Source organism: Drosophila montana, unplaced genomic scaffold (assembly GCF_035044405.1).
Source record: "Drosophila montana isolate Dmon_TW-CO22-7 unplaced genomic scaffold, ASM3504440v1 contig_2192_1, whole genome shotgun sequence".
NCBI lineage: Eukaryota > Metazoa > Arthropoda > Insecta > Diptera > Drosophilidae > Drosophila > Drosophila montana.
In genome coordinates this window covers 245,997-258,859 of record NW_026997087.1, presented here as the reverse complement: position 1 = coordinate 258,859, position 12,863 = coordinate 245,997, and positions in this window count along the sequence as shown.

Below are 12,863 nucleotides of genomic sequence, written 5' to 3'. Positions count from 1 at the left end.
AAGCTGAAGGCTCCTTTGTGCTGCTAGGCTGCTGGCGAAACAGCTGCTGGTTGTGTCCAAAGAAGTGCAAGAAGAAGAAGAAGAAGAAGCAGCCGAGCAACGAACCTGAAAACTGTATCAATTACTTATCGAATCGAGCAAAGCCCGAAAGGACTTTGACTGTGCGTGTGTGTGTCAGACTATTTGCAGCTGCATAAGCAAACATAAATGAAATGTCAATGTAAACAACACGCAGAAAAATGAATTTTTAATAAAAAGCAAAAGAATGCGCAAGAGCTGAGGGCAAGGCGGGGCGGGGCGGGGCGAGGCGTGGCGGCGGGGCCGACTCTGCTGCATACATCAAGGCGCTCCGCTCGAGTGGCACAGAGAGAAGAAAAAGAAGCTGCTGCTGCTGCTGCTGCGGCTGCTGCTGCTGCGGCTGCTCTGCTTCTTCTGCTGCATTGCAAATGCATAAACACAGTTTGATATTATTCCACTGCCAGCTGCGCACATTGAATACCGATGCGGCAGCTACCTATCGCTGCCCCTTACCCCAAATCCCTGCTGACGCAACATGGAAAAAAGAGCAGCATGTGTGTGTGTGCGTGTGTGTGTGTGTTGAGGCATGGGACAGTCACAGCCACAGCCATTGACAGGCAACCTGACGACAGGCACAACGTGTTCTACTCAACAGCAAATAGAGTATCTGCTCGTCGGCATTCCCCCTGCTCCATTAAAAATTCAAAATATTGTAAACGTTGAATGCAGCGTGAACTGTAAACCGAACTGCTGCTGCTTCTTCTTCTTCAGCTGCTGCTGCTGCTGCTGGAAAATTGCAGCATTCGATGTGCATAATTTCCACTTCGATTTGTGCAATGCAAAATGTCACATGCTGCTCTTCTCGACCCCCACCTTTTGCCCCTCCACCCCCTCTGCCCGCACTGTGAATTATTTATACGCTGTGTTCTGTTTGCTCAGCAAATTTAACAGCTTATTAATAATGCATTTCTTTCTTCCTACTGACTTGCTACCCATTACAATTTGCCCAGTTGCCAGCAGATGGCATACATTCACAGAACCAGGCCGAGACTGAATAAAGACAGCACTTCAAATAATACAAATAAATGTTGTAATGTAGAAATGTAAAAATGTGCATACACATACATATATATATTTATTGGCCTGCATGTAGCGTATTTTATTTTTGGCATTGATTGCAATAGTTGAGCTCCTTGCTCAAATCTCGACTGTCAATAATTTTGTGATTATCCGAATTACTTTCTGTCTATTTGCCTGTCTGTCTCTCTGTCTCTGTCTGTCTGTCTGTCCGTTTGCCTGTTTGTCTGGCATGTCTAGCCTAGCTCAGCGCAAATTTACAAATTTCAACAATAAGTCAGCACAAAATTATTATGTTCTGTCTGTGGATTTCTATAAAAAGTTTGCCAGCACGTACAACACCATACAACAAACGTATCCGCATTGGCAGCAAAAAGCATTTATGTGTTCAAATTATTTTTTCATAGCCATTTATTTTTTGTCACTTCACACTTTTAGTCCATATCATTAAACAAAGCAAAGTTAATGGTGTTGTAAAATATTATAAATCCCATCAGTCGTTAACGACTTCAGGCTCAATGCTTGAATATTGTATCTGATTTGATATTGAATCTCGTTTTAATCAATTACATACACTTAAATATCTCATAAGAAATCAGTTTGAATTACTTTAACGTATTTATTGAACCACATTGATCATATTTTGAACAATTTTTATTATATTCCTTACTAAATCCTGTTTTAAATCACTTTTTTATTCGTTTTGAACCAGTTTTTTTTTTAAAACCACTTTTATACTACTCTCAAATTACCTTAAATATTCTGAACCAATTGCTTTCCTTTTTTGAACCAACCTTTTACTTTCACTAACTCAATTTTATACCTGTCTTGAACCACTTTCAGAACCGTTTTGAACCAGTTTTCATTCTTTTGAACCACTTTTATAATACTCTTTAATTACCTTAAATATTCTGAACCTACTGCTTTCCTTTTTTGAACCAGTTTTTCTTCTTTTGAACCACTCTTAAAAAAGTTTTAAATCACCTTTATATCTTAAACCTATTTATTTTCATTATTGAACCCGCTTTTTACCTTCGTAAACTCCAATTTACACCTATTTTAAATCACACATCACCTCCTTTAAACCACTTTTAGCCTGTTTTAAACCACTTTCAAACACGAGCCATTTTTTCTCTTTTGAACCACCTTTTTACTACTTCTTCAGCACGTTTCCAATTCTCTTTCGAACTGAGCCAAATTACAGCCTTTGAGTATTTACCGATTGCAGCCACTGTAAATCAGCTGCCGCCCACAGTTTTTTGTCTAAACGTTGCGCCACAGATAACCATAACTCACACTGTCTGCCAACCGATTCCACCCACGGCCACACCCCTTTGTCCCGCTGTCGCTCTCCCAGCCACCCCCGTTTTGCGTCTGGTGTCTGCTGCGCGCGCTTTTGATTGACAGGCAACAGCGAAAAGTGGCGGCCAAAAAAAAACTGCCGAGTGTTGTATTTTTGAAGTGCAGTAAAAAACATGGGCTTTCTTATTTCCCCTGCTTATCCCCCTGCACATATTGAGAACGGGTAGAATGGGTTTATCTGAGATGAGTTGATGTATTTGTAATCGTATAAGGTATATACCATATGTTTCTGAGCGGGACCATGAGCTGAAGAGCTCTAAACAAAAGACATAGAACCTAAAGCACATTTTTTTGATTTGTCGAAAATCGATAAATATCGAATCATCGCCGATAGGTTTTTTTTTCGCAAACCACGATGATAATAGAAGTTGGAGACCAAATTTTCTAATAAAGTTCTCATGAATTATGTTCTCTCTTTAAAAATGAATTTGAATGTCATTTAAAGCCCAGTGTCCCATCTTCTCGTGGCTTCAAACCTAATTTTCGTTCCCTGAATTTGAATGTCATTTCGAATTCCTGTCTTCTGTCTTCTCAGAGCTTCGAATCTTAACTTCTTTCCGAGTTTTAAATAATATGCTACGGCTAAGGAATGAAGAATCCCAGAATTACAGGGTATCCCCTATTCGTGGCACTCATTCACAAAGTCGCATTCTTACTTGGTGTCTTTTTGTTTCTTTGTTTTTGGGTAATTGAACTGTAAGTACTTTTGTGTAGTGTTGAGATTCGAGATTTTTCGTGTAGCCAAGTGGGCCACGCCCACCGTGCTCAGTGCTCAGCCCCCGAAGCAATTGTCTGGCGTTAGGCAAATGCCGAGCGGAGCGCACCGTGCGCAAACAGTAAATAAAGTTTAAAATTCAATTACAAGGCAATGGCTCACAAGTTGATTGCCAGACTGACTACCAGATTGACTACCAGATTGACTGACTGACTGACTGACTGTTTGATTGACTGATTGACTAGTTGACTTGGCAAAGCAAATGATAGAGCCAGCAATCGACTGGGATTGCCTTTTGTCATGCCTGAAAATCAAATCCTTTATTGCTGCTTGCTGTTGGATCAATTAACGTTGAATGTGTGTGCAAAGGTAAGACCGCAAAAGCCACACACACAACACACACATGCACACACACACACACACACACACATGCACACATGGGAGTAGTAGCTGGCGAGCGGTGCCAACCACCGACAACCACTCAACAGCTGCAGTTTTTCGGTTAACAATTTGCGAGTGTGTGTGCGAGTGTGTGTGTGCGAGTGTGTCTGCGCGAGTGTTGACAGTGCAATTGGAATGTGCAGCACTGGCCGCTGGCCAGGCGCACAGTTTTGCGGTTAAACGTTAATTTTCTCGGCGAGCACTTGTCAACACTGGCAGCAGAGAGCAGCGCGGTTTATTGTGCCAATTGCCAGCGACAACGCAACCAATGAAAATTGAAAATTTGCATTCGATATGCGACAAAGGCGATTACAAAAAAAAAAGAGAGAAATATATAGAAAAAAAAATTAAAGTTATTTCACAAAGTTGCCGAAAAATGTACTTTTTGGCATATTTTTGCAGGCAACGAAATTTGCTTTAGACGCAAAACTCAAAGTGTTTGCTTACATCAAGTACTTTGGTAAATATCAATTAAAACTGATTTACCCCCAGCTGTATGTGTGTGTGTGTGTTGGCTGTGTTTGTGTGCTCGGGCTCGGGCTCGGGCAGCAGCTGCTCGTTAATCCAAATTCATCGTTCAATTGGGTTAAAACCGAATTTTTGTGGCATTGCCTTTGCCTTGTACTTGAGCCAGGTACGCAGTTGCCTGTTCACAACTATTTTTTTTTAATTTTTTTTTGTTGCTTTTTGTCTATGGCCCGAAACTGTTGGCCACAAACAGTTGGCACTCAGCTCAGCAGTTTCCCTTTGGCAGTTAATTAATTTTGAAGCAGCTGCGTAATCGTATTTGCATTTAACTTGGCTGCTAACACATTACGTATACGCCCGCGTGCCCGTGGCTGTGTTTCGCCAATGCGGCTGATAATTAAGTATGGAAACTTGTTAATTCATGACTTAATTGTGGATAAAATGCAGATTTTCATGCAAATAAAAATGAAAATATAAATATTGCAGAAATGGTGTGTTAAATATATATTATATACTATATGTGCATATCTTACAGCAAAGGCATCTTGTTGTTTAAAAAATTGAACAGGTTTCTTCTGGCTGAAATAAAAAAATAAATATTAAGCATTAAATATCCTTAAGAAGTCCATATTCAGGCAATTGTTCTTCTTGGAACCATAATTAAATGCTGTTCAGATTTTGGTCACATTTTATGAGCGTATTGTTCTTATAAATAACTCTTTAGCTTTATATATAAGATCTCCATGCTCCATGCTGCCTGTATATCTATACAAAAGCTTCTCTAAAGTGGCTTTAAAGCATTGACACTAATTTCTGTCGGACTTTTCCATATAAAATCAGCCTGCATTCCGTTGCACATTTAATAATAAAATTTCACTGCTCCCAACAATGACATAAACAAAGAAAATTATTTTAAAATAATTTATAGAAATTATTTGAAAATAAATACGTTTTTTCTTGCTGGACTTTACGTAACTATTTAATATATATGCGAGTTTTTCGTAAAACGTTTAAATTCATTTGAAGTGAGAGCCCTTTCATGAACAGCAACAATAACGCAAACAACAACAGCGACAGCAAAAACAATGCAAGGCAATGGAAAACATTTGCTTTTTGTATATAAGAAAAAACTTGTTGTGCGCCCATTGTTGTAGTTGTTGTTTTTTTATTTTTTATTTTGTATTTTTTTGTTACTGTGGCACACCTGAAAATTCACGATTGCAGCGGTTTATGTGATTGCGCAATATGCGGGCCAAGCGAGCAACATGCGGCGCAGTCAAGAAGCAACAACAAAGTAAGCTATAAATATATAGATAGATGTGCGCATACATATATACATATATGTATGTATATATTTTTATATATGTGTATATGTAATAAGTACAACAACGAGCATTTTGGCCAAAGTAATATGTCTGTGTGTGTGTGTGTCTGCCAGCTGAAGGAGGAATGCAATGGCAACGTATTTATTTGGTATTTGTCGGCGGCCAGCAGAAAAGTATGCTACGATTTTATACTCGGCTGCCTGCTTGGCCAGCCACACACACACTCACACACACACAGCTGTAGGCATTCCAGCTGGTATGTCTGGTTGGGCAGCTGGGCAGGTGCCGATGGCTGTGCATTGATAAGACTATGGCAGTCCATTATGCAGCTCACTTGGCATGGCCCACAAAAATTGTATTGAAGCTGATAATAGCGAAGAGTGTGTCGAATTGTTGTTTTTCTTCTTTTTTTGGGCCACATTAAAGTTGTGTTTAATTTGCTGCAGAAAATGTACGATCAAAGGAACTATTTTGAATCACTTTTAACTATTTTTTTCAAATAATTGAGAAGCCGGTTCTAATGCGAGTTGATTTAAATGATGGAAAGCCTTCTTGACTTTCTAGTATGCATGTATGTATATATGTATGTTTGTGGGTGAATGTAAATATGTGTGTGTATGTATTAAATTTATCAACTCATTCATTGCTTCTAATAATCTGAATAAGTAAAAAATCGCCCCTCTATGCGATTCTCATAAATTTATTAACTGTTTTAAGAGGCTTGGCTCTCATTCCAATTTGTACGACTCCATAGGAATTTTAAATTTGCATTCAAATTCACATTCTAAAGTTAATTTTAATTTTAAAAAGAGAGCTCGTAATATTTAATTATGTGAAAATTGCCAAAAGGTCTCATTTAATACCCAATATGTAAATTTAAAGCATTCGCTATAAACTTAACAACTCGGTTCGTTAAATTGCGCTGATTTGGCCGAAATGGCAATTGACGTTTGCATTTTTGGGCTTACACACAATAAAATTGGCTGCGCTTTCTAAAAACATTTTCAGACAATTTGCACAATTCGCATTATGTGCATTATGAAAAAGAAAATTATAATTTTGTGTGGCTTTGCGGAGCCGAAAGAGAGGAAACGTTTAGCTTTGAAGTGCCGGAAATGCAATGCCCTCCCTTATTGTCTCTATGAGAATATTTATTGAAATTTTATTAATTTAAACTTTTCCTTTATATTTAACTTAGTTCAGCGACTCGGCCATAATTGTGATAGAAGAGAAAACATTAATGAAAATTTGCATGAACCTTGATAAGAAAATATTTAAGATTCCATGTTAGTTCAACATTTATATTTCCTCTTTTCCCGGGGGCTCGCGCCTTCAATTTCTCACAACTCAATCGAACATTTGACAACTTTTTGAAGCATAATAGTAAAATATTAAAGCCAGCTACCATATATAAAAAGAGACAGCAGCAAAAAGAAGTGTATTCATCGAAAGATGCCTACCAAATCGTCTGACACAAGTGTTATGCCCGCAGTTAGGGTACATTGTATGCAATTGAATGCATTTAGTGTAGGGCACATTGTGCAAAATCAATAATAATAATAATATGTGTGTAATATTTAGCAAAACGCAATTGCCACAAAGTGCGGAGTTATTTCTATTTGCTATTTTGCGCACTAATGTTGCGAGGAGTGTTGCACGCATTTTTAATGCACAACAACCAAATGCCAAGGGACATAATTGATGCATTAGCTGTAATATTGGGGTCCTTAACGCCCCTCACAAACCAATCCCCCACTAAAAAAAAAAAAAAAAATAATGCGAATGTCAACTGTCGCGCTGCATTCATAAATCAAATGAACTGAAATGCGTTTTCAATGTTTTCGCTGCATGTTGATAATCATTATTTGTTATTTGTGGGCGTGGCTGGTGGGTGTGGGAGGCTGGGGGCGGGTGGCGTTGCAACGAAAATGCAGCCAACGAGCGCTTAGCTAACAAAATATTCATAATGCGGCTTACATGTCGTATGCGTGATGTGTTATTCTTTTTGTGGCGCTGCCGCGGTGCGTGCTCTGCGGTTTTCCGCCCGCCCCACCTCTCCACATTTTTTGGCTTTGATGTCTGCGCATTAGCTGATTTCCGTTAACACATCTCTGAGCACAGATCGTGTGAGCGAGGGGTGGGGGAGGGGGGGGGGGGTGCGCTGCGTGTGCTGACTGCATATTCAAATTGACATAAATTGAAATGAATATTTGCTGTTTACCAATTTAGCAAATAATCCACTCGCTGTTTGTCAGGTAGATGCGTTTCCGTTGCTGTTGCCAGTGGGGATAACACTCGGCAAAAGTGTTGTGAGCGAGAATAAATTTGACGTGAGTGTTGGTAAGTGTTTCATAATTGCAGGCAGAGTGCAAAAAGAGGTCATTGCTTGAAACCGATAGTACGATATTAAATAATAATAAGCAGTTAAGGGAGGTATTGTATTGAAAGTATGTCATATAAATAATAAATTACAATCGAATAAGAAATCGTAGTGTTGGTAAGTTCTTTTCAAGGTAAAATAAAGTCACCCTTAAAAATATACGGCTCGACCAAAGGAGGGGGAGGCGGCATTAATATTGGATATAAATTTTAAATGTAGCCATTGAAAAATCTGGTACGTATTGTAAACAAACGTAAATACGTTTTTAGGTATTTACATACGTACATGTATATATAGGTATTTTATTTAGGTTAGTAATTTAAGTAAGGTTAAGGTGTAAGGAGCTCTCTTGAGTTGATTTTCAGTTCATAAGTTCATAAACATAATCTCTGATTTTCTCCTCTTTCAGTGATGCATTTATATAAATGTTCTCCTCTCGCCTGCTGATAGATGACAAAAACAATCGTGCGTGTGAATTTACAGGTGAGTAATTGTAATAAATATATATATATTAGCGGATATACCCCAGCATTGCCCGTGAACAAAGATCCAAACCTCGTGAAAATCAGATGAAATTTGTTATGGGGGTGAGAAATAATGATTTGTCTATAATTTGTCTATATAACCTATTTGAGAGTACCATTTTCACATGGATTTTGACCAAAAATAAGCTTGCCAGATTGAGATGCCAAATTGGCCAAACCATGAACAAAAAGCCAACCCTTATGAAAATCTGTTGAGTTTTGACCGAGTTATGGAGGTGGGAAATTTTAACCTATGTCTGTATAGGATATTTGGGTAACAATTTCACTTGAATTTTGACCAAAAATAAAGTTGCCAGATTGAGATGCCAAATTGATCTACAGGGCAAACCATGAACAAAAAGCCAACCCTTATGTAAATCTGTTGAGTTTTGACCGAGTTATGGGGGTGGGAAATTTCGACCTATGTCTATATAGGATATTTCAGGGGAACCATTTTCACATGAATTTCGACCAAAAATAATGTTCTCAGATTCGGATGCCAAATTGTTCTAGAGGTCAAATAATGAACAAAAAGACAAAGCTTATGAAGATCGGATGAGTTTTGACCGAGTTATGGAGGTGGGAAATTTCGACCTATGTCTATATAGGATATTTGAGGATACCATTTTCACATGAATTTCGACCAAAAATAAAGTTGTCAGATTTGGATGCCAAATTGTTCTAGAGGTCGAACCACGAACAAAAAGACAAAGCTCATGGAAATCGGATGAGTTTTGACCGAGTTATGAAGGTGGGAAAGTTCGACCTATGTCTATATAGGATATTTCAGGGGATACTATATTTACATGAATTTCGACCAAAAATAATGTTGTCCGATTTGGATGCCAAATTGTTCTAGAGGTCAAACCGTGAACAAAAAGACAAAGCTTATGGAAATCAGATGAGTTTTGACCGAGTTATGGAGGTGTCAAATTTCGACTTATGTTTATATAGGATATTTGAGGATGCCATTTTCACATGAATTTCGACCAAAAATAATGTTGTCAGATTTGGATGCCAAATTGTTCTAGTGGTCAAATAATGAACAAAAAGACAAAGCTTATGAAAATCGGATGAGTTTTGACCGAGTTATGGGGGTGGGAAATTTCGACCTATATCTATATAGGATATTTGAGGATACCATTTTCACATGAATTTCGGCCAAAAAAAATGTTGTCAGATTTGGATGCCAAATTGTTCTAGTGGTCAAATAATGAACAAAAAGACAAAGCTTATGAAAATCGGATGAGTTTTGACCGAGTTATGGGGGTGGGAAATTTCGACCTATATCTATATAGGATATTTGAGGATACCATTTTCACATGAATTTCGACCAAAAATAATGTTGTCAGATTTGGATGCCAAATTGTTCTAGAGGTCAAACCGTAAACAAAAAGTCAAAGCTTATGAAAATCGGATGAGTTTTGACCAAGTTATGAAGGTGGGAAAGTTCGACCTATGTCTATATAGGATATTTCAGGGGAACTATATTCACATGAATTTCGACCAAAAATAATGTTGTCAGATTTGGATGCCAAATTGTTCTAGAGGTCAAACCGTGAACAAAAAGACAAAGCTTATGAAAATCAGATGAGTTTTGACCGAGTTATGGAGGTGGCAAATTTCGACTTATGTTTATATAGGATATTTGAGGATGCCATTTTCACATGAATTTCGACCAAAAATAATGTTGTCAGATTTGGATGCCAAATTGATGTAGAGGCCAAACCATGAACAAAAAGACAAAGCGTATGGAAACCGGATGAGTTTTGACCGAGTTATGGTGTGGTAAATTTCGACATATGTCTATATAGGATATTTCAGGGGAACCATTTTCACATGAATTTCGACCAAAAATAATGTTGTCAGATTTTGATGCCAAATTGATCTAGAGGTCGAACCATGAACAAAAAGACAAAGCTCATGGAAATCGGATGAGTTTTGACCAAGTTATGGAGGTGGGAAAGTTCGACCTATGTCTACATATATAGGATATTTCAGGGAAACCATTTTCACGTGAATTTCGACCAAAAATAATGTTGGCAGATTTGGATGCCAAATTGATCTAGAGGTCGAACCATGAACAAAAAGACAAAGCTCATGGAAATCGGATGAGTTTTGACCGAGTTATGGAGGTGGCAAATTTCGACTTATGTTTATATAGGATATTTGAGGATGCCATTTTCACATGAATTTCGACCAAAAATAATGTTGTCAGATTTGGATGCTAAATTGATCTAGAGGTCGAACCATGAACAAAAAGACAAAGCTTATGAAAATCGGATGAGTTTTAACCAAGTTATGGAGGTAGGAAATTTCGACCAGGTAGCATATTGTGTCTATATAAGATATTTGAGGATACCATTTTCACATGAATTTCGACCAAACATAATGTTGTCAGATTTGGATGCCAAATTGATCTAGAGGTCGAACCATGAACAAAAAGACAAAGCTCATGGAAATCGGATGAGTTTTGACCGAGTTATGGAGGTGGCAAATTTCGACTTATGTTTATATAGGATATTTGAGGATACCATTTTCACATGAATTTCGACCAAAAATAATGTTGTCAGATTTGGATGCCAAATTGATCTAGAGACCAAACCATGAACAAAAAGCCAACCCTTATGAAAATCTGTTGAGTTTTGACCACGTTGTGGTGGTGGGAAATTTTAACCTTGATCAGCATTCTAGCCATGTCCGTCTGTCCGTCATCTGTCCATATGTACAAACGAGTCGATTTCAGAACTTACAATAGCTAGAGAAATTTTGAACGTAGCTTCTTCTAGTGCCCGCGTCCTATAATAGATAGCTTGCCCCGTTTCAAAGCAAGCTTCTGGAATAGCTTCTTGAATAGTATATATATATAAAGTATATTTCATTTAATAGCTATCGTGCGAGTCGGGTTAGTGTATCCCCTAGTCAGAAACTCCCGGCCAGAGCCTCTTCCATGTTATTATTTACAGCTGTGTATTTTAAAAGCACCGGATTTAGGTATAAATTCTATATAAAACATAACTAAAAATCGTAACTTTAACTTAAAAAAACACAAATCAGGCTTAAATATGAATGAACTAATTGAATGAATTATTTTACGGATTATTATATCAATTAAAAATGCTCCATAAAAAGAAAAAGAAATGAACATTGCTAAATAATAATTATTTACTGTTTTATTTAGTTGCCATTTAATATGCGTATTATTTTAATAAAAAGCAAATCATATAATGAAAGCCATTAAGCTGATTAACTTGGCCATTTGACGCTTGTTTGTGCCGAGTTGATTTGTGATTTGTTGCATACATTTTGTACTTGGGCGTTGCTCCTAATTTAAGTGTTCCTCCAAGAAGACTGGCAGAGCGAAGTGTCGGAGACGACTTTTATTCGAAATAATGTTACATAATTTAATCAAGTCTAATATGCGGGGCCGCAGTCAACGCGCTGTTCGAATTCTGTCGAGCCTTTTGGATTTTCTTGAGGGTTGTGGCAAATCAATTTTAATCAATTTTGCCTCTGTGCTCTGGCCCAAGTACTCGCAAATAATTGATTTGCCAGGCATTAGAGGCGCAAATCGCAGACAATAAATTGCGCGAAGGAGTGCCCGAGAAACGTCGCTGGGCAGGGGTTAAAGTGTGTGGGGGGGGGGGGGGGTGATGAAGCTGCTCGCAGGCACAAACAAATTAAGGACAATTATTTCAATTAACCAAATGCAAATAAATCGAATCGGCGTTAGACAAACAGAAACACAAAAAACCAAACCAAACCAGGCAAACGTTTTGACTGGGGATCTGTGCAAGTTTTTCCCACCTTCCACACTTTTCCACTCTTTTTCCCACTCTGCAGTTTGGGAATTGCGTTTCGTTTCGTTTCGGCTGTTTGCCTGTTGAATTGCAAATAATTTAGCAGCGGAGTTTGTTTAGGCTTTAATTAATAATGAATTGAGAAACTCATTACGCGGCAGCAAACAAACGCAGCATCAGGTAGCACATTGTGGCATGCGGCTGGGGTCTGCCCACCTGCCCATTACATGCTAATCACAATGGCGCTCCAGAATGCAGGATGCTGCACGATGAGCGTGTGTTTTGTGGACGGGTTGCCAGGACAACAACGATGCGATGCCAGCTACTTACCTAATGAGCCTGTTGAGGTTGCGCTTCCGCTAGATCAACAGGCGAATACACTGGGCAAGATGCTAGCCAAAATACTCGCTACAATTCACATATTTATGTGAGAGTGTGCGAGTGCATGTGTGTGTGTGTGGGTGTGTGAGAATGAGAGTGCGTGTGTGTGGGTGTGTGGTTTATTACGCTGCTCTTGGCAATTATATTTGTTACCCAATTAGCGTAAAATTGTGTTTATTGGCAGAGGAGGACATAAAGGCCGCATTGAATTACCTAATGAAGTTGTAGCTGGTTGTTGTTGTTGTTATACCCTGTAACCGAATGCTTAAAGTGGGCATATTGCAGTTGAAGCATAGTTGGGGGAATTCTAAAATATCGAATATACCCTTTCCTCTACTTTGAATGAAACCTAATTTTTTTTGTCTGCATATC